Consider the following 24187-nt stretch of genomic DNA (forward strand, 5'->3'; position numbering starts at 1 on the left):
CATAAGATATGATTGTAATAATTCAATACTTGATTTATCAATTGGAATGATACTTTTTGTTAGTATTGTTGAATAAAATGTGAGAATAATAATTGTATAATACAAAAGTATAACTGTTAATGAAAACCTCAATACAAATAATGTGTTGTCCTCTGTTTAACATTACAATACAAAAATTAATATCATGCAAATAAATAACATCTTAAATTAAGTTTGTCACGTTGTATATGATGCTATGTTGCTCCTGCTCCTTTGGTTTCGTTTTGTACTAGCTAGATTTGTGAAAATTTGCTATTTTGTGTGGATGTAGATATTATGATATTTTTTTAGTTTTCTTATATCATTTTTGTTCATAAAAACAAGCCGATAACCTTTTGTAGAACTAATTAAAAAGAAATCTTTTTCCCCCTTTTTTAAAATATATAAGGAATACCAAACAGTATTGCCATAATTAATGGAGGCCAACGACAAACTTTTTTGTCCTCTGCAATTTCATTGATTCAGTTCACCATCGAAAATGGAAATTTGTAACGAGTATGGTTAAAATATCTTGTTTTGTGTTGTTTTTAAATTTTAAATATTTTATTCAAACCTCTTAATATGATCTTCATATTAAAATATATTTGGAAATCAAATGTTATATTTTAAAAATTTGCTTACTAATATTTTAGATACGTACGGAATCATCTTTTTGAATGATCCTGAATTTTTTTAAATTAGCGATTTTGTACTAGATAAAAAATAGTAAAAAAAATTCCAAACAATATATAAAATTTAGTCTCTAAGCACATTTTAATATAAACATCATATTGAACGGTTCAGATTGATTGTTTGCATTTTAAAAAATGAAAATAAAATTGTGAGAACAAGATTAGAATACAAAATCAATGGAACATTTAACCCTACTCATTTGTAACTGTACAAATCTATATTCCCATAATTTACTGTTAATACATGCCAACAGATTATATTTGAAATGTCCTTTCGATTAAGTGTAAAACATTTATCAGAATTGACATAATAATATTTAGATTACATCTTTCCGGTTTTGTTGATCTTATGACTGGAAGTATGACTAAGGCCACAATTGATTACAAACATTAATATTTAAATAAAGTGTAAAGCACATATAAAGCATATAATATGCTTTAAATGTGTTTCAGCCAATTTGAGAGAGGTGTCGTGGGGTCTCCTCTTGGGCGCTCGACAATGGTGAAGGAGGCGGAGGCGGCAAGGACAAGAGAGAAGCGAAGGGAGAGGAGCAGCAGACATAGATGGAGGGTAAAAAAAATAAAAGTACAAAATGCTTACACTGGCTAATAGTGACACATTAATCGTGTGTGTGTATATTTCAGAGCATGAATACATAATGACGAACTGCATGCAGTATGATATGAACTACATAAAGGTTTACTTTGTTTTTTATTTAAGAGTTTCAGATTTCTGATCTACACTATGAAAACTATAATAAATTGATTAATCATTTATTTGAAAGATTTGTGTGATAAAGCTGATAACTTGAATACTTGATGTCAGGAAACTAATTTTTAACTATTTCAACGAGCAAGTACGTACCAGCTTAATTAGTGGATTCATTAGCAGCAAATTTATTGCCTGACATAACTCTAGTCTGTGAATAAAAATTCTGATTAAATTCTGAATGTTAACTTTTCATTGCTTACCCTCAAAAAAAACTTTTCATTGCTACTAATTAAATTATCTTTTTTTTTTTTTTTTGGCATTTCAAGGGAAAAAATGCATAGATAATAGTCCAACTTTCAACTTTTGTCGAATATAGAACAAGAGATCATGCTCAAGCTGATGATGGCCGCTAATTTTCTAGATACATAAATCCGTATTCATGCGATTCATTGGATGAACTTGTAAAAATTTCTATTACTTTGGAGATGGTTACTTTTTATTCGTATGAACTTTTGTACCAATTTCTATTACACTCCGTATTCTTTTGTGTATGGTTTAGTATTTTTTTTAATCAACTATATATATATAATAAGCTTTTTTTGCTCTTTTAATTTAATGTGTGAATTGTTATGTGATCAAGATAATCTTTTTTTGAAGTGCCACGCAATTCAGCAAGTTTTTAGGAAAAATTGCTATATTTGTTGTGGTATGCATTCTTAGTCTTTAAAATGCAAACATATCTGTTTTTGAGGAGTTGTGTGATCATTTTTTTTAGAAAAAGAAAAAAAAAACCATATGTTGATATAGTCGAAGAGTTGCTATTGATCTCATGAGACCCTGATCATGTATTATTCAACCCTTCAGGTGGCAAAAATTTCATGAGGATCTGATCATGCATTGTTCATGTCTCATATAATTTTGATTTTTAGCACTTTGTTAGTTCTTTGTCATTAATTCGATTAAAATTGCAAATCTGATATATTATTCTTCTTTTTTTCTGAATATATGATATCACACATCAAAATTCCAAAAAACTGCATTCAAATTTTTTTATTTTATTTTCCATGCTCTTTTCTTTTTATGACAATTGGAGTTAATTAATTTAACCTGTCATCTTAATATACAATTAGAATGACCTCTATTAATGTATATTTACAATTATTGATAAATGAAAATCGCAAAACCAAAATAAGGCAAGCAAAAACAAATATAATAAGATTAATTGCATGTAAAATACTTAGTTAATAATAACACAACAACACAACAAATATTACACGTCAAAGTCACGAAAAAGAAGCTACAAGCCTACCATAACTCAAAACAAAATAAATCTAACATAAATGAGTTTCATGTCTTATGAGCTAATTAAAAAAAAAATCATCTATCGGACTTCAGTTACTTTGGTGGAACCTTTTTTTGCCTCTTAAATTAACTGCAAGTGAAAAACAAGTGCCTAAATTAGAACATAATTTTATTTCTAATAAATATGGTATTTAAAAGGACAAAAAGAAAAAAAGAAAAAGAGGACTAACCATAGCCTGGCCCGGAAGGAAGTTTAATTTATCGGATAATAAAAAGTGTATAAGCAAACAAAGCATTCATATAATATCCGATTGGCAAACGAATTCTACTAATTGCAAATATATGTATATACGTTAATATTACAATTGAATGGGCTAATGCATGGGGCAATTTATATTAAGAGAATAAAAATAAATGCATGCATGTAGTAAGCATATGACTCACAGACTCAGAATAGCTACTCTTCTAAAGTTTCAGTACATCCCACCAAGATAGAAGCTTCTAATTCGGTTTCAAATCATTGTGTTAATAGAATAATAACCCTTTTCTTCATTTCAATTAAATTAATATTAGACAGAGTTAATAGAGAATTATAAATACCTTGACATTTTGGTTGTTGTTTTGTTTTTTTGAAAAAAAATGGATAGTTGTATTTCTCCAAAATCGAGCAAATCCGCTCATGCTATTATGAAAGAAGTTATTGTGATATGGAAAAGGCACTTTGATCCGCCAATTATCGAAACTACCATCAAAATAGATAATTTGTTTTTCAACATTAATCAATTTTGAACTTTCCGTTTTGTGTAATATGTTTAACCTTTCTTTCAAGTCTTCTAATACTGAATATATTAAATTCTTCATATCTTGAAATTATCACATAGATGGATGCATCCATCTATGTGGCAAATTCAAGATATGAAGAATTTGATGTGGCATAAAACACAACTTAAATTTCTGCAATTTAAAATATAATTATACTGTTGACATCAATATCGTGAAAAATAAATTAGAAATTAGTAAACAAAATCTATTATGTACAATTTAGAAGAAAAAAAAAATCAATGCAGAAATAAGACTAAAAAAAATCTCATTTTCCTCCATGTCATGAATGATCCGATTTAGAAAGGTTTAAAAAAATTAATAAAATATGTAATAAAAAAAATGTAACCTGGTTATGGCTGTATTTGTTAATATATTATATATACAAGTCATCTAGCTCCCCACTTTTTGAATGAATGTATACTAACAGAGTCTGTACAACTTTTAAAAGTTTTCAAATAGTTATCTCTTCTTATCAATAGATACCTTTCCTGAGAAGAAGGTAAGAGAACTATCTCTGATAAATATTTAAAAACATTCAAAAAGTTTGTAGAGACTCTGTTAGTATACACTCAAAAAGTATGTTCTTGGTTATTTTCAACCAATTAACTTGGTAATTTTCTTAATTTCTTTAAAATGCTGAGATGTAGTAGTCTTTGTTTCTAACTTGAGTGAGGGAGGAAGTTAGAATTTAAGATATATATATATATATATATATATATATATATATTATTGTTAGGAGCTTAGAGTCATGCATTATTTGCCTTTAGTGGCAAAAGTTTGATGAGTTGGAAATGTGAAATTAATATTTCACGAAGCCTTTGTTGTCCTATTGAATATATATCAAAAATTATTATTTTGTTTTATTGTATTGATATATCATTTAATTATTCTATATCTTGAAACATCTTCTAACTGTGTGATTCTAATTGGACTGTACTATGACAACATTAATAATACACAATTCGAATTTTGTTTCTCATAAATAAAACATGTTGTATATATGTAGTTTAATATCAATTAATGTTTAAGTAATTAAAGAATTGTTATATTTATAACGATTTTTGTCTGGATGTTCTATATTAAAAAAAATACTAGAACAAATGTGGTCAATTGTATGATGCTTATAAAACAGTACACAAAAATATTTCCACACAGTGATAATCAAGTGGTATACGGAAAATTTTGTTATGTGGGCTTTCATTTCTCAACATTTTCAAATTTTAAGACATAAAAAGTTTTATATTTTGTTTGTTTGTTGTGATTTAAAGATGCTAAAAAGAATATATATATTTTTAAAGGGCATTTTATATATATATTTTTATGTATAGATCATGTAACTAATTGTTTGCTGTCTCCCTTAATCTCAATCACTTTCATTACGTGTGCTATGCTGCTTACCTCGAATTCTAAATTACTTTTCTATTTAAATTACTTTTTTTATCAAAATATTCTTAAATACTTTTATATTTACAAAATATATTACTTTTCTATTTAAATTACTTTTTTATCAAAACATTCTAAATTACTTTTTTTTTTATCAAACTATTCTTATTTCCACATTTTAAATTAAAATACTTTTCTATTTTCCTATCAAAAAACTCAAATCTCTTATTTTTCACATTTTAAATTACTGGTGTACATATCAGTGGTGGTTTAACATATTCTTCTTTTCTCCTTCTCTGTGTGTGTACTGTTAGAACCATCAAAATACCAGAATCAGCAATGTGCCAAAACCAGTCCAACAAAGTGCTGGACTTATATCTGAAACTGAACCAAATATTGTTAGGTTTAAACATTTGTTGTTAAGAGATGATTTTCTAGACGGGTATAAGGTTTATTATTTGAAATAAATAATCAAAATTTATTATTTTCTTAATATTGCAGCAATACAAGTTTTGAAACATATCTTGAGTAATATTTAACAAGAAAGTGAAGAAACATATCTTGAGTATTGAATGTCATATAAGTTATCATGTAAATTATTCCTTGTATGATTTATAAAAATTAAATGTTGTATATATATAGGCATGAATAAGAGTGGTAATGGTGTAATATTAACTTTAAAGGAGATTATATCCGAAGTTCTTTTTTTGTTCGGATTCTTGGGGTTTTGATCCAAAACTTAAATCCTTCATGCAATGTTTTATTATGTAAATTATAAAATATGCATTAAAGGAAGTTTAGATAAATTTAATAAGCATATTAAACGTTAATTAATTATCCCCAAGTTATAATAGATTGGTACAAATGGACAACAGCCCTTCATACATATGATTTATCAGAAGTTATAATAAATTTTTAAACTAACACGAATCTTGAAGCATATCTCGATAATGACTTTTGCTGGAATTACGTACTCACCCGAAGTTCTGTATGTTTCGTGAACTTGATGGGCCCATTGCCAGTGACACATCGGAGATTAGCTTATTTATTTAGAAAACAAGAAATGAATTTAAACGAAACAAGCACTTTGGGTGCTGAAAATTTGAAAAACAGCTCCACCGAGGCAGTGGAGGCACTACCTCGGTGGATGGTAAGAAGATAGTATGATTCATGAACCTAAATCTGAACTCTCCACTCTCCACTGAAGGTGAAACTGTTTTTCAAAATTCTATCATCCAAGATACTTGTTTTGTTGATATACATTTGTTTATTTCTAAATGAATAAAATAAAGCAGACGCTACAACATGAAGAAAAAAGAAAAATAAACGAATAATTATAGAAACTCAGATAAAACGGACATGGGCTTGCTTTATTATATTATATACAATATAGATGGAGAATGTGAAAGGCTCAATTTTAAGTTTCTCAGCCCATTGGTCAAATTTTATCTCGCATTGTTTAGACCATGAAATTGGGACAAATAAGAACAGACCAATTAATTCTTGGGAGAATTGTTGGAATACCATTAAAACATTATAAATTACTTGTTTTTTTTATCAAAATATTCTTATTTCCACATTTTAAGTTAAAATACTTTTCTATTTTCCTATCAAAACACTCAAATCTCTTATCAGGATACTGGCACTTTTGTTTTAAGAAAACACTCGGCTTGGTAATTAGTGTTCTTATCATGCATTAATTGTTCATTTTCCGAACAGCGGGCCCCACGAGGCTTTGTCATGTATTATTCGGCTTCAGGTGGCTAAATTTCATGAGACCCTGATCATGCATTGTTCATGTCTCCTATAATTTTGATTTTTATCACTTTGTTAGTTCTTTGTCATTAATTCTATTAAAATTGCAAATATGATATATTATTCTTCTTCTTTTCTGAATATATGATATCACGCATTAAATGAGTCGTACACATCAAAATTCCAAAAAACCCCATTCAAATTTTTATTTATTTTCCATGCTCTTTTCTTTTTATGACAATTGGAGTTAATTAATTTAATCAGTTATCGTAATATACAATGAGAATGACCTCTATTAATATATATTTACAATTATTGATAAATGAAAATCACAAAACCAAAATAAGACAAGCAAAAACAAACATAATAAGATTAATTGCATGTAAAATACTTAGTTGTTAATAACACAAAAACACAACAAATATTACACGTTAAAGTCACGAAAAAGAGGTTACAAGTCTACTATAACTATAAAACAAAATAAATCTAACATAAATGAGCTTCATTACATTTGCCTTTGCATACAAATATATTGTATCTATCCAATTTCAAAGGATACTGAACTGATGTATTCATATTTATCTCGTTAACTGCTAGAGCTAAATTTCTGTTCAAAATACAAATTAAATATAAGCTACTGCAGTTTATTAGGTCTATAAACATAGACACATATGTTATATCCCATAAATTTAAAACATGATTAATTATACTAATCTAAAAGTTTTACTCAAATAATTTATTTTATTCTATTTTATTTATCAAATTAAAATATAAACTAGAAACCTTGAGATATATACATATATATAATTTATGAAACTTTGAAAATAAACAACAAGATTGTGTAAATAGATAAATCAATCAGGATTTAATTAAATGTACAAGGATATGAGTTTTCACGCAAACAAAACTTTAAAAGCTACAAATCTCGTTCATAATAAATTATATAGCCAAATTAGATTTTTATATGCATAAATGAGTATTATAACAAATTTTCCCAAACCAATTTTCATTAGAATCCAATTATTATATCCAATCATATTCATTAGAAACCCCATTTTATTGTTAGATTGTTGTAACCCTTGGATCTCTTCATAGCACTGCATTTGAAGTTATCTAAACCCTTGATGTTGAATTAAATAAATTCATATTGAAATTCTGAATTCGTTTGGACCTTTGGATTAAATCTAGCACGAATCTTGACTTAATCCCATGCCTTGTTTTTGAATCCAATTGAAACTAAGATTTAATCAAATTGAATAAAAATTTCGGATCCATGCACATATCACTCCTGCCTCCGTTTCTCTCCTTTTCTTCTTTCTTCCACCGACAACGGACCCCACCCCCACAGACCTTTCTCTTTCTCTCTTTCTCCCCTCCCGTTCCCCTTCTTCTCCCTTTCGCGCAAGACAGAGGCGCCCCTGCCTCTTCCTCTTTGTTTCACTAAAACCCTAGGCCCACCCATCTCCTCTTCCGCTGACTTACGGGCCCCCTCCCGTTGCTCTCTCTCTTTCCATTTCGTTTCATGGAGACGAAAAAGAGGAGGGAAAAATCCCGCCTTTGGTTCGAGTGGTCGCGATTTTCTTCATTCTCCACCTGCTCCCATCGTTTCACCCTCGTGGGCGATGACCTCGGCAGCACGGCTGTCAGATGGTTGTCCCTGCAAGACTGACCCGTCCCCTCGTGTACGAAATGGTGTGAGTTGCTATAAATTCCCCTCTCAGCTCTCTCTCTGGTTTTTTCCCTTTGTTTTTTTTGCCATTGATAGTGATGCCCCTGTGCCTTGTCTCATGTGTTGAGAAAAACTTGCATCTCCCTCTATAAATTTCTGTTTTCCCTCTGAATTGGTTGTTCTAGTGTGAAAATTTCGGTGCTAAGTAGTGACTGTCTTGGTGCTCGCTGATTCCATTGTCTCGGTGTGCTCTGATTTCCTTTGCTTGGTGATTGTTGTGACTGTTCTGACTGGCGCTTGCTTGGTGCCGTGCTGGTGTTGGCCCGGTGCTGTTCTGGTATTCGCTTGGAGCCGGCTGTTCTTTTCCCAATCCATCTCGTGCTAGCTCAATCGGGTAAACGCTAAAACACTCGTTTATGTGATCGAATTTTTGGCCCTTTGCTCGAGTTGTTGATTTTCTCGGCAAAGTTTTGACCTGGGGGCTGTGTTAATTTACGCCTTGCTGCTGCCTTGTCAGTGTGTTATGTTGCTTGGCTTGTGCTTTGCTACTACCCTTGTGAATTGTTGTATGATGCACTTACCCCCCCTGCATTGTTGTATTGATTGGTAACTGGTACTGAATCGTACCAGTTCTGTTTTTTTTCCTATCTGCTGTGATGCTGGTTGCTTGTTGTTTTCCCTATCTGGTGCTGTTTGACCTCTGTTCCGTGCAGCCTGGTTGTGCTATTTTGCTTGAGTTCTGGTACTGGTACCAGTCGGTACAGACCTAGTGCAATTACTGGTAACCAATATTGATCTGACAGGGACCCCTTTCGTGATGTTCTGAATTGTGGGGGTTGTTTACGCATAATGTAGGTCCTTGTGATAATTGAAATTTAAGAAGGGATTGTTTTGAAAATATGTATGAAATTGGAATTGGGCCCTTGTAAAACAAATAATAAAAGGGGGCCTTATGGGCCTATGGTTTCTGCTGGGCCGAAATCAAGTTATTAATAAATTGAGGAAAGCTTGGGCTTTCTTTATGGGCCTATGCAGAAATTAAATAAAAGAATGTGGGCTTGGCTTTATTAATAATTATGGTATTTGGAATTTTTCCAAAAAGCGTAATTGTCGGATTTAAAACGTGGCTTTTTAAGTTTAAGTTTTATGAGGAATCGAATTAAAATCGAATGCTTACGTAAACTTGAACTAGCTCGGGAAATGATTATACCGTCCAGGGTCTGATGCCTCGATGATGACTCATAACATAATTTGAGCAGATACTATAATAACCCGATTGGACACCTGTATGATCCCGAAACAAACCCAACTAAAACACCCAACACATTAAAATAAAAATAAAAGTTTCATAAGAGGTTTTTAAAATTAAAACATTCCTTTTAAACATTTTCAAACTTGTACGAAAACTCATTGCTAATTAATAAATGACGATTAATTAGTAACAGAAAAATATTATGTCTGACTTAGATTCGAAACGACTAATTATACGTAGAATTAGATTAGTTATAAAATAACGAACTGCTCGACTTAGAAATAATTAGCAAAACACGTAAAGTAGGTAAACATTTCTTTTCTAAAATTTTCGTAAAACAAGTTTACGTATCTAAATTTTACTATAACTAAAGACATATTATAATACTTATTAGTTTAGTAATAATTACATAAGTTATGCACTTTTATAAGAATAGTAATATTAGGAATTTTTAATAATAAATTAATTCTTCGAAAATGCAATTCAATTGGTTAGAATAATTATAGTTAAGTTAGAATAAAGCAAATAGCTAAGTAATTAGGATATACTAATTAGGTAAGAACATGTAAAAGATTTATGTAACTCACGAATAATAATTTTACGAATATTTCGACTTTAGAATTTTTTTTTTATAAGCAACTTATCTTCAAATTAAATTATTAAAACTATAAATTATTTAGAATTAAAATTTGGATAATTTAAATCAAAGTAAATAATTAATATCCGACTAACTGGTTCAGTCGGGCTGACTGAATCGATAACCTTTATAAAATCGAAATAATTGATAATTTAATTTACATATTAACTGGGGCGAGGGTTAGAATAATTTAGCGTAGATTTTAATTAGTGTAATTTCGTGATTTCAGATCAGTCGACTCCGTACGAGTCTGATCCGTGGATCGATCCGACTGACCCGCAGTTCGGAGCATACGCGGAGCACGTTGATTATTAGCGACAGAGACTCCAGCCCTACAGGTGTGGGATATCTGAATTATTCTTTTCGTGGGCGTACTCTTACCAGTCGATCCATCTGACCTGACATCCGCACTTTATTTTTAAGTAGTTGCCTTAAAACTGTAGAGCATGTTTATCCTTTCTGCACTGTAGGTAGAATTGCATGAACCCTGAAAAACTCGAATTTACTGTATTTTAAGAGTAGAGTAATTAAATAATATTATATATGTATCTTATTAGAATATTAGGCTATTAGCTGTCTTCTTCTCGTAAAAGACTATATTATTATTACGTGCATACGCATGCGAGTTCTGTGGCACGATACGATTCGGGATTTGTTCCCTCCCTACATTAGGAGCTACTTTGCCTAGAACAGGATTCCAAGGTCGAGCTACGGGAGCCTACGGGAGCTACGGGAGTCTACGGGAGTCAACGGGGGTCAACGGGAGCCTACGGTTGTGCCGGGCTCAAGCCGGACCCAATGACCGGACTCATAGCCGGACTCATAGCCGGACTCAGCCGGTCTCAGCCGGTCTCGAGCCTTGTGGAATCATGCGTGGTGTACCTATTGGACTAGCCAGACGGTAGAGTTCTCTTCTGCTCATGAGGAAGGAGATTAACTTTTTACGACCTGCATTGTATGATTTCTCCTATTGGATATGTTTGGGTGACGAATCGTTAGGCGAGATGACACATTGGATTTGATATAACCATCGGCTAGTGTGCTATTATCTTGTGGAGCAATGCTCGATGTCACTAGGCAACGTGTATCATTGCACTCTGATCACAGTCCTTGGATTATATTGTTTGGATCTTTTTGATCCTATTGGCACGGCACGGGGTGATTTCTTTATCCATATTATTATTATTGTATTTGGGCACACAGTGCAAGGAGTACTGGATTCCGACTTGATTTATATCCGATATTACACCTTGATTTTATTTTGGGTTTATTTCGCATGTTGGCATAATAGAATAATCGCATCATGGCATCATTCAAAAGTATTGCAAATTCTATTAGCTATTAATATAAGTTCACACATGTGCATATTTTTAATTGCATTCATTTTATAAATAAAAGTGCTTTGACCGTAGAGGATCCCTGAGGGGATAATTCTGGGTCACATACTGGGCGATTCGTCGCTCACCCACAAGTTGTTTCGTGGGTTTTAGGTACAGCATCTGGCGATCCGCAGCAGGAGTTGTCAAGAGTTGTCCCCGATGGCCCCACCGTTTGATTAGCTAGAGTTAGACTTTTGATCAGGTTTACGAGTCTCGTATTTCCTGTGTTATATATACGAGCTCGATAGATCATGTATCCCCTTCTATAGATGGTGTTATTTGGATCCGAGATGGATCGAATTATATGTTATGTATGTGTATGTTTATTTATTTGCTGTGTGACTGATGCTTGATATTTATATTATTTTTGCTTCCGCTGCTGTTTGATTTATTATTTATGGTTAGCCTTGCGTGCTTAATGATTAATTAAGCACGAGGCGAGGTTGATCACATCTTAATCCAGAATTCTTGGTTTGGGGTGTGACATCCTTAGGGTGGTATCAGAGCTCAGCTTACCGTTATCCTTATGGGCTGAGCTGGGTATCACTCGAAGAAACCAAAAATCAAGCATAGTCACATGCCAATGATGAATATATCCATATGAATATATATATCCATATGTACATATATATATTTATATATATGTATATAAGTACATGAGTCAAAGCACTTCGAGCAATACCTTTCAAACGAGAAACTTGCATATAGATAATTATGATCGAAATTCCCTATAGTCATACGTCCCATCTCACACGTAGCATGGATCTTATATTTTTGTTACTGTTGATTTACAGATACGCCATGGACGATCGTCGCGATCCCCATCTGCGGCGCCGTAGAGCTGCATCTCAGCCACTTGAACCCCACTCGGAGCTCTCGGTAGGTAGCGCAGGTAGCCGAGCTGGCTCATCGCAGGCTGCTGGCCGTATGGTATACCAGCCACCACCACCACCCCCGCCTCCTTCCCCACCCCGCAGGGGTGGACATTTCCCTTCACCCTCTCGCTCTCCACCACGTAGGCGTGGACCGCGTGGACCACCGTCACCACCCCGTGGTGGCATGGACGCTGCACAGCTCATGCAGCAGTTCTTCGAGGGTCTGGCCCAGTTTGCGGGTCAGGGAGCTGTTGCGGGTCGCGACCAGCGCGATCCTTTCACCCTAGCCCATCGAGATTTCATCCGTATTCACACGCCCCGGTTTGACGGGCGTGGCGCTTATACCGTGGCTGAGGAGTGGCTCGCCGCGGTACAGGAGACACTTCGTCTTGCTCGATCTCCTGTGGGCTATCATACTGAGCTCGCCGCTACACTCCTTGACGGAGATGCCCGTCATTGGTGGGCCTCACGGCAGCCCCAGTACGAGCACGAGGGCCACGAGGGCCCTATACCTTGGACATGGTTTACCACTGCTTTTCGCGCCCGCTTCATGGGTCAGGCACGTCTACGGACCCTTAGGCAGAGCTTTGAGTCTCTCACTCAGGGCAGCTCGACTGTGCGCCACTACGGGTCCCAGTTCATCAGCTTGTCTCGCTATGCCCCCGACTTAGTGGCAGATCCGCAGGATCGCCGCCTACGTTTCATTGAGGGATTGCAGCCCTCACTGGCATTGCACACGACCGCCTGTTCGAGCACGACCATCGACACCTTGATAGACCACGCGGAGTCGATAGAGAGACTCCAGCACCAGCATCGGAGTGTCCGACCGAGGACCGATTTCACTGCCTCCCAGGGACGAGGTAGGGCCGTCCCCTCCCAGCAGATGGTGAGGCAGCCCCAGTTTCAGCCATTCCGTGGTCCGTCAGGATCAGCAGCTCCTCGCGTACGCTCAGGCGCCTGTTTTATCTGCCAGTCTCCCGACCATTGGGCATCCGCATGCCCACAGCGTTCAGGAGCTGGCCAGACGTCTGCCCGAGCTCCCCCTGAGAGATACAGAGGTCGCGGACAGTCCGGCTTTGGTCGGGGTCAGACTACGATTCTTCCCCGCAGCAGCGGTGGCAGCACTCCACAGCGAGGCGGTAGGTTTGGACCTGGCGGTGGCCGCGACTCTGCACGCATCCATGCTACATTAGGGGAGGAGATTCCGGCCGCCGAGACATTTGGCGGGGAGGTACTACCAGACCCCCCTACCTCGGACGAGCAGATGTATGAGGGCGCGGATCTCATCACAGGTACGTTACTTATATCTAGTTGTCCGGCATACGTACTTATCGATACAGGCGCTAGTCACTCTTTCGTATCAGTTAGTTTCGTTCGTACGCATGAGTGGACTACCGAGCTTAGGGCCTGTGCCATGGAGGTACAGACGCCCCTCGGGAAGCGAGTCCTGGTAGACAGGATTTGCAAGGACCGCAAGATCCGAATCGCCGATAGGGACCTAGCAGTAGACCTTACGGTATTGGACATGTGTGATTTTGACGTACTGCTGGGTCTAGACTGGTTGGCCACGCATCACGCTGTAGTTGACTGTGAGAGACACGTCGTACGGTTCGGTCGACCGAACGAGGTTTCGTTCGTCTTCAAGGGCCGAAAGCCAGGGATAGGGATTCCTGTCATATCTGCACTTCGAGCGACTCACTTACTCACGTCTGGATGCAGCGCGTTTCTCGCATCCGTAGTCATGGCTGAGGGCGAGGATGGAGATGGAGATTTAGATAGCGTACCGATAGTGAGGGAGTTTTCTGACATATTTCCGGAGGAGCTACCTGGGATGCCCCCAGACCGCGAGGTTGAGTTCTGCATAGAGCTACAGCCCGGGACTACACCAGTTGCGCGAGCCCCCTATCGCATGGCACCGGCCGAGCTCAGGGAGCTCAAGACGCAACTCGAGGACCTTCTCGAGAAGGGCTTCATCCGACCGAGTACATCTCCATGGGGAGCTCCTGTCCTCTTCGTGAGGAAGAAGGATGGATCCCTTCGTCTCTGCATCGACTATCGAGAGTTGAACAAGTGTACGGTGCCCAACCGGTATCCTCTACCGCGCATCGATGACTTGTTCGATCAGCTACAGGGTTCACAGGTGTATTCGAAGATCGATCTGCGGTCCGGATATCACCAGATGCGCATTCGGGCGACCGACGTTCCGAAGACCGCATTCCGCACCCGATACGGACACTACGAGTTCCGAGTCATGTCCTTCGGACTGACGAACGCTCCCGCCTACTTCATGAGTCTCATGCACTCAGTTTTTGCAGATTATCTAGACTCGTTCGTGGTAGTATTTATCGATGACATTTTGGTCTACTCCAAGAGTCAGGAGGAGCATGCCATGCACTTACGGATGGTGCTACTGCGACTTCGAGAGCATCGGCTATATGCTAAGTTCTCGAAGTGCGCCTTCTGGATCGAGCGAGTTGACTTCCTTGGACACGTAATATCTAGAGATGGATTAGCAGTTGATCCACATAAGATATCGGCTATCACTGATTGGCAGGCACCCACGAGCGTCACGGAGGTACGGAGTTTCTTGGGGTTAGCGGGCTACTACCGCCGCTTCGTCAAGGACTTCTCACGACTTTCTCTACCGTTGACTCAGCTGCTGCAGAAAGGAGTCAAGTATGAGTGGACTCCTGAGCGCGAGAGCAGCTTCAAGGAGCTCAAGAGTCGGCTCGTTACAGCACCGGTCCTAGCTATGCCTATCTCTGGTATGGAGTATACCGTCTACACTGACGCTTCTCATTGCGGACTAGGATGCGTCCTGATGCAGGATGGTCATGTCATTGCCTACGCCTCGAGGCAGCTGCGCACCCACGAGAGGAACTACCCCACCCACGACTTAGAGCTTGCAGCCGTGATCTTCGCTTTGAAGATCTGGCGTCACTATCTCTACGGTGACAAGTGCAAGATCTATACGGACCACAAGAGCCTTAAGTACGTCTTCACGCAGAAGGAGCTCAACCTTAGACAGCGGAGGTGGCTCGAGTTGATGAAGGACTACCAGCTGGAGATACATTATCATCCAGGGAAGGCAAATGTAGTGGCAGACGCCCTGAGTCGCAAGAGTCGAGGCAACATGGCGGCAATGATCACGCAGCAGCATCATCTGCTCGAGGACATGAGGCGACTGGATCTGTGGGTAGCTCCATCCGAGGAGCCAGTATGCGAGGCTAGCAGTAGCCGCGAGATAGTGGTAGCTTCATTAGTGGTACAGCCGACCTTGATGGATGAGATACGACAGGCTCAGAGTAGTGACTACCGGCTCGAGAGGATTCGTGCCACTGTCACATCCGGTCGGAGCACCCCATTTAGGGTAGACGAGGAGGGTGCTTTGAGATTCCGTGACAGACTATGCGTTTCGGACACAGCTTCGCTTAAGGACAAGATCCTTAAGGAAGCACACGACTCAGTATACGCTATCCATCCTGGCGAGACGAAGATGTATCAAGATCTGAAGAGATACTACTGGTGGAGGAACATGCGCCGAGAGATTGCACTCTTTGTGGCGAAGTGCTTAACCTGTCAGAAGGTTAAAGCTGATCGTCAGAGACCTCCAGGACTCATTCAGCCACTTAAGAAATCAGAGCAAAAGTTCGACATCATCACCATGGACTTCGTGACTGGTCTGCCGAAGACCAAGTCGAAGGATGACGCGATATGGGTCATAGTTGACACTTTGACCAAGGCGGCTCACTTCATCGCCTTTCGATATGGTTTGACTGGAGAGCAGATGGCCATGTTATACATGGTACATCAGCACCGATTACACGGCGTTCCGACCACGATTATCTCTGACCGCGACCCTCGGTTTACGGCTCGGTTCTGGAAGAGCTTTCATGAGGCTCTCGGGACCGAGGTAGTTTTTAGCACCGCCCATCATCCGCAGACCGACGGTCAGTCAGAGCGTACGATCCAGACGTTAGAGGATATGCTTCGCGCATGTGCGTTGACGATGCGAGGCGACTGGACGGATCATCTGCACATGGCAGAGTTCTCGTATAACAGTAGCTACCACACGAGCATCGGCATGTCACCGTTCGAGGCTATGTATGGACACCGAGTTCGTACTCCTGTTTGTTGGGGGCCTACTAGCGCGATTCGCCCTACCGTACCTCAGTTGATCGAGGAGTGTGCGGATAAGGTGCGAATTATTCAAGATCGGCTGAAGGCGGCTCAGGACCGTCAGAGGAAGTACGCAGATCCGAAGCGTCGAGACTTCAGCATGGAGGTAGGCGAGCACGCCCTTTTACGAGTGTCTCCCCGCAAGGGAGTCATGAGGTTCGGAGTTAAGGGCAAGCTAGCACCACGTTACATAGGCCCGTTTATGATTCTTGAGCGAGTAGGTAGCACCGCGTACCGACTTGCATTACCTCCGTCTCTTGCTGGTGTACACGATGTCTTTCATGTATCTCAGCTACGACGCTACATGAGAGGCGAGTCACATGTTTTAGAGTACGAGCCGTTACAGGTAGCTCATGATTTGACCTACGAGGCCCGTCCGATACGCATTCTGGATGCACAGGATACACAGCTACGGAGACGGGCTATTCGCCGAGTACTAGTGCAGTGGGAGTATCACACTCCACGAGAGGCGACTTGGGAGCTCGAGGATGACATGCGAGAGCGATACCCACAGTTATTCGCATCGACTTAGTTCTAGACGTTCGGGACGAACTTTTTATTTGGGGGGGAGGTTGTTATATCCCATAAATTTAAAACATGATTAATTATACTAATCTAAAAGTTTTACTCAAATAATTTATTTTATTCTATTTTATTTATCAAATTAAAATATAAACTAGAAACCTTGAGATATATACATATATATAATTTATGAAACTTTGAAAATAAACAACAAGATTGTGTAAATAGATAAATCAATCAGGATTTAATTAAATGTACAAGGATATGAGTTTTCACGCAAACAAAACTTTAAAAGCTACAAATCTCGTTCATAATAAATTATATAGCCAAATTAGATTTTTATATGCATAAATGAGTATTATAACAAATTTTCCCAAACCAATTTTCATTAGAATCCAATTATTATATCCAATCATATTCATTAGAAACCCCATTTTATTGTTAGATTGTTGTAACCCTTGGATCTCTTCATAGCACTGCATTTGAAGTTATCTAAACCCTTGATGTTGAATTAAATAAATTCATATTGAAATTCTGAATTCGTTTGGACCTTTGGATTAAATCTAGCACGAATCTTGACTTAATCCCATGCCTTGTTTTTGAATCCAATTGAAACTAAGATTTAATCAAATTGAATAAAAATTTCGGATCCATGCACATATCACTCCTGCCTCCGTTTCTCTCCTTTTCTTCTTTCTTCCACCGACAACGGACCCCACCCCCACAGACCTTTCTCTTTCTCTCTTTCTCCCCTCCCGTTCCCCTTCTTCTCCCTTTCGCGCAAGACAGAGGCGCCCCTGCCTCTTCCTCTTTGTTTCACTAAAACCCTAGGCCCACCCATCTCCTCTTCCGCTGACTTACGGGCCCCCTCCCGTTGCTCTCTCTCTTTCCATTTCGTTTCATGGAGACGAAAAAGAGGAGGGAAAAATCCCGCCTTTGGTTCGAGTGGTCGCGATTTTCTTCATTCTCCACCTGCTCCCATCGTTTCACCCTCGTGGGCGATGACCTCGGCAGCACGGCTGTCAGATGGTTGTCCCTGCAAGACTGACCCGTCCCCTCGTGTACGAAATGGTGTGAGTTGCTATAAATTCCCCTCTCAGCTCTCTCTCTGGTTTTTTCCCTTTGTTTTTTTTGCCATTGATAGTGATGCCCCTGTGCCTTGTCTCATGTGTTGAGAAAAACTTGCATCTCCCTCTATAAATTTCTGTTTTCCCTCTGAATTGGTTGTTCTAGTGTGAAAATTTCGGTGCTAAGTAGTGACTGTCTTGGTGCTCGCTGATTCCATTGTCTCGGTGTGCTCTGATTTCCTTTGCTTGGTGATTGTTGTGACTGTTCTGACTGGCGCTTGCTTGGTGCCGTGCTGGTGTTGGCCCGGTGCTGTTCTGGTATTCGCTTGGAGCCGGCTGTTCTTTTCCCAATCCATCTCGTGCTAGCTCAATCGGGTAAACGCTAAAACACTCGTTTATGTGATCGAATTTTTGGCCCTTTGCTCGAGTTGTTGATTTTCTCGGCAAAGTTTTGACCTGGGGGCTGTGTTAATTTACGCCTTGCTGCTGCCTTGTCAGTGTGTTATGTTGCTTGGCTTGTGCTTTGCTACTACCCTTGTGAATTGTTGTATGATGCACTTACCCCCCCTGCATTGTTGTATTGATTGGTAACTGGTACTGAATCGTACCAGTTCTGTTTTTTTTCCTATCTGCTGTGATGCTGGTTGCTTGTTGTTTTCCCTATCTGGTGCTGTTTGACCTCTGTTCCGTGCAGCCTGGTTGTGCTATTTTGCTTGAGTTCTGGTACTGGTACCAGTCGGTACAGACCTAGTGCAATTACTGGTAACCAATATTGATCTGACAGGGACCCCTTTCGTGATGTTCTGAATTGTGGGGGTTGTTTACGCATAATGTAGGTCCTTGTGATAATTGAAATTTAAGAAGGGATTGTTTTGAAAATATGTATGAAATTGGAATTGGGCCCTTGTAAAACAAATAATAAAAGGGGGCCTTATGGGCCTATGGTTTCTGCTGGGCCGAAATCAAGTTATTAATAAATTGAGGAAAGCTTGGGCTTTCTTTATGGGCCTATGCAGAAATTAAATAAAAGAATGTGGGCTTGGCTTTATTAATAATTATGGTATTTGGAATTTTTCCAAAAAGCGTAATTGTCGGATTTAAAACGTGGCTTTTTAAGTTTAAGTTTTATGAGGAATCGAATTAAAATCGAATGCTTACGTAAACTTGAACTAGCTCGGGAAATGATTATACCGTCCAGGGTCTGATGCCTCGATGATGACTCATAACATAATTTGAGCAGATACTATAATAACCCGATTGGACACCTGTATGATCCCGAAACAAACCCAACTAAAACACCCAACACATTAAAATAAAAATAAAAGTTTCATAAGAGGTTTTTAAAATTAAAACATTCCTTTTAAACATTTTCAAACTTGTACGAAAACTCATTGCTAATTAATAAATGACGATTAATTAGTAACAGAAAAATATTATGTCTGACTTAGATTCGAAACGACTAATTATACGTAGAATTAGATTAGTTATAAAATAACGAACTGCTCGACTTAGAAATAATTAGCAAAACACGTAAAGTAGGTAAACATTTCTTTTCTAAAATTTTCGTAAAACAAGTTTACGTATCTAAATTTTACTATAACTAAAGACATATTATAATACTTATTAGTTTAGTAATAATTACATAAGTTATGCACTTTTATAAGAATAGTAATATTAGGAATTTTTAATAATAAATTAATTCTTCGAAAATGCAATTCAATTGGTTAGAATAATTATAGTTAAGTTAGAATAAAGCAAATAGCTAAGTAATTAGGATATACTAATTAGGTAAGAACATGTAAAAGATTTATGTAACTCACGAATAATAATTTTACGAATATTTCGACTTTAGAATTTTTTTTTTATAAGCAACTTATCTTCAAATTAAATTATTAAAACTATAAATTATTTAGAATTAAAATTTGGATAATTTAAATCAAAGTAAATAATTAATATCCGACTAACTGGTTCAGTCGGGCTGACTGAATCGATAACCTTTATAAAATCGAAATAATTGATAATTTAATTTACATATTAACTGGGGCGAGGGTTAGAATAATTTAGCGTAGATTTTAATTAGTGTAATTTCGTGATTTCAGATCAGTCGACTCCGTACGAGTCTGATCCGTGGATCGATCCGACTGACCCGCAGTTCGGAGCATACGCGGAGCACGTTGATTATTAGCGACAGAGACTCCAGCCCTACAGGTGTGGGATATCTGAATTATTCTTTTCGTGGGCGTACTCTTACCAGTCGATCCATCTGACCTGACATCCGCACTTTATTTTTAAGTAGTTGCCTTAAAACTGTAGAGCATGTTTATCCTTTCTGCACTGTAGGTAGAATTGCATGAACCCTGAAAAACTCGAATTTACTGTATTTTAAGAGTAGAGTAATTAAATAATATTATATATGTATCTTATTAGAATATTAGGCTATTAGCTGTCTTCTTCTCGTAAAAGACTATATTATTATTACGTGCATACGCATGCGAGTTCTGTGGCACGATACGATTCGGGATTTGTTCCCTCCCTACATTAGGAGCTACTTTGCCTAGAACAGGATTCCAAGGTCGAGCTACGGGAGCCTACGGGAGCTACGGGAGTCTACGGGAGTCAACGGGGGTCAACGGGAGCCTACGGTTGTGCCGGGCTCAAGCCGGACCCAATGACCGGACTCATAGCCGGACTCATAGCCGGACTCAGCCGGTCTCAGCCGGTCTCGAGCCTTGTGGAATCATGCGTGGTGTACCTATTGGACTAGCCAGACGGTAGAGTTCTCTTCTGCTCATGAGGAAGGAGATTAACTTTTTACGACCTGCATTGTATGATTTCTCCTATTGGATATGTTTGGGTGACGAATCGTTAGGCGAGATGACACATTGGATTTGATATAACCATCGGCTAGTGTGCTATTATCTTGTGGAGCAATGCTCGATGTCACTAGGCAACGTGTATCATTGCACTCTGATCACAGTCCTTGGATTATATTGTTTGGATCTTTTTGATCCTATTGGCACGGCACGGGGTGATTTCTTTATCCATATTATTATTATTGTATTTGGGCACACAGTGCAAGGAGTACTGGATTCCGACTTGATTTATATCCGATATTACACCTTGATTTTATTTTGGGTTTATTTCGCATGTTGGCATAATAGAATAATCGCATCATGGCATCATTCAAAAGTATTGCAAATTCTATTAGCTATTAATATAAGTTCACACATGTGCATATTTTTAATTGCATTCATTTTATAAATAAAAGTGCTTTGACCGTAGAGGATCCCTGAGGGGATAATTCTGGGTCACATACTGGGCGATTCGTCGCTCACCCACAAGTTGTTTCGTGGGTTTTAGGTACAGCATCTGGCGATCCGCAGCAGGAGTTGTCAAGAGTTGTCCCCGATGGCCCCACCGTTTGATTAGCTAGAGTTAGACTTTTGATCAGGTTTACGAGTCTCGTATTTCCTGTGTTATATATACGAGCTCGATAGATCATGTATCCCCTTCTATAGATGGTGTTATTTGGATCCGAGATGGATCGAATTATATGTTATGTATGTGTATGTTTATTTATTTGCTGTGTGACTGATGCTTGATATTTATATTATTTTTGCTTCCGCTGCTGTTTGATTTATTATTTATGGTTAGCCTTGCGTGCTTAATGATTAATTAAGCACGAGGCGAGGTTGATCACATCTTAATCCAGAATTCTTGGTTTGGGGTGTGACAACATATATATTCATAACAGTGTTAGTTGTGAATAACAAACTAAGTGTACAGTTTATACTGGAATCTATATCTCAAAATGCAACATAATGATTATTATGTATTTTTGTTTGTTCAGAAACATATGCAATTTGCAAAATGTATACATTTTTAAATTTATTTAAAATTTTACTTAATGTACTAATATTTTTTATGTTGTATTTAATGCATAACATTTGCATATTGTCAATTTAGCAATTTAATAAAAAAATATGTTCTTGGTTATTTTCAACCAACTTGGTAATTTTCTTAATTTCTTTAAAATTTTGAGATGTGATCATTGTTTCTAACTTGAGTGAGAGAGGAAGTCAGAAATATTTAAGATATATATATTATTGTTGGGAGTTTAGAGTCACGCAATATTTGTTTTTAGTGACAAAAGTTTGATAAGTTGGAAATGTGAAATTAATGTTTCACGAAGTCTTTGTTGTTCTATTGAATATATTTCACCAATTATTATTTTGTTTTATTGTACTGATAGACCATTTAATTATTCTATATCTTGAAACATATTCTAACTATATGTGATTCTAACAATTATAATGATTTATGATAAGTTTAAAAAGCAATAAAAAAGAATTAAAGTTGTTTTCAATTAATAAAAAGGCGTTTCCAGGGTTCAGATTTCATTTTTGTTCAGCCCCGAGGCATACGGCCCGTAGGGGACCCCGAGTTAATGCTGCAGCTACTGTTTTCTGTGTTGATACTAATGTTTAGGGTTTCTATCGACCAGATCTAGATACCTAACCTCAACTTTCGCATTTTGGCCTGTACCCGATTACCGGACTCAAATACTTCCCTCTTAGATGCGTTAAACCTCAACTTTCGCATTTTGGCCTAATTTATCTAAGTTACTTATTGGTTTACTAAAAGTATCCAAAGACTTTCGCCTCAAGGAAAGTTTCACCTTTCGGGTACTCCTTGGTTTAACCCTACTTCATATACTTTATTCGGTTGGATTAAATGTCATAGACTTGGCTCCTAACACTTAGATGTGCGCATTCATCTAACGGGATGACTAATCAATTCAAGCAAGCACAAATAAAGCAATCAAAATACTACTCAACAAAGTAAAAACAAAGCATTCAACACAAAATCCAAGTAGCATGCAAACAAAACCAAACTAGAAACTACATCTTAGCCCTACAAACAAAGTAAATTAGCTACTCATGTTCATAAGATAACACAAATAACAGAAAATAAAAGAGTTCATGACAAAACAGTGGAGAAATCCGAAGATCCGTTGCAAACTCGCGTTTTTCACTTCTCTTCCCCTTCTCCTCCTTGTCTTTTGCTCCAAGAAAGCTTGTCCAAGTTCCAGTGGTGAATCCCCTTTTTTTTGGTGAGGAAATATCTCATTTAATGCCCTGGATCGCCTGTGTAGAGGCTTCCTTTTCGGCCTCCTTAAATCAAGCTCAAATCAGATCCTGCTGGATTTTTCCGATTTAGCACCCTACGGCCCGTAGGGCTGTGTTTTGTCTTGGAGACTCTGTGCCTCTGTTGTGGAACCTTCTGTGTGGTTGGGCAGATCCTGTACGGCCCGTAGGGTATGTCATACAGGCCGTATGAAAAATTGTCAGATCCAGTTTTTCGCCCTTTTTCCTGCAAAATACCAAACAAAACATAGCAGTACCACATTTCTTCGAAATATAAGTAAAAAGTCCACATTTATAGGCTTTAAAACACAGGTTTAAGTACGAATTAGGGCTGCAAATTAGACATAATATGGAGATATCAAGTGGTGTACGGAAAATTTTGTTATGTGAGCTTTCATTTCTCAAAAAATTTAAATTTTAAGACGTAAAAAGTTTTATATTTTGTTTGTTTGTTGTGGTTTAAAGATGTTGAAAAGAATATATATTTTTAATGGGCATTTTATATATATTTTTTTATATATGTATGGGTTATGTAACTAATTGTTTGGTAATGAGAACATAGTTTATATAAAATTATGTTACATTTCGAAAAATAAATATACAAAATTCATAATTAAAGTTGATATATATATGAACCGTCTTTAAGAAACTTTTCTAAAGAAAAACGTACATATCATCTGAATTATAAAAATGAATTTAATTTTATGAACATATTAGTTATGTAATCAAATTTGACTGAATATATATAGTAATTTAAAATATTTGAAATTTTATGA

The 24187-nt window shown here is 37.6% G+C and overlaps 2 long non-coding RNA genes across 2 annotated transcripts; both read left to right on the forward strand.

Annotated features, from left to right (window-relative positions):
- Positions 1-8475: 8475 nt before the first annotated feature.
- LOC144575853 (uncharacterized) lies at positions 8476-11940 on the forward strand. Its single transcript, XR_013518540.1, has 3 exons — positions 8476-8747; positions 10472-10580; positions 11733-11940. It is a non-coding gene; the product is annotated as an uncharacterized LOC144575853 (long non-coding RNA).
- Positions 11941-18367: 6427 nt separating this feature from the next.
- Positions 18368-21832, forward strand: LOC144575858 (uncharacterized). Its single transcript, XR_013518541.1, has 3 exons — positions 18368-18639; positions 20364-20472; positions 21625-21832. It is a non-coding gene; the product is annotated as an uncharacterized LOC144575858 (long non-coding RNA).
- Positions 21833-24187: the final 2355 nt, after the last annotated feature.

Source organism: Carex rostrata, chromosome 24 (assembly GCF_964058835.1).
Source record: "Carex rostrata chromosome 24, lpCarRost1.2, whole genome shotgun sequence".
NCBI classification, from domain to species: Eukaryota; Viridiplantae; Streptophyta; class Magnoliopsida; order Poales; family Cyperaceae; genus Carex; species Carex rostrata.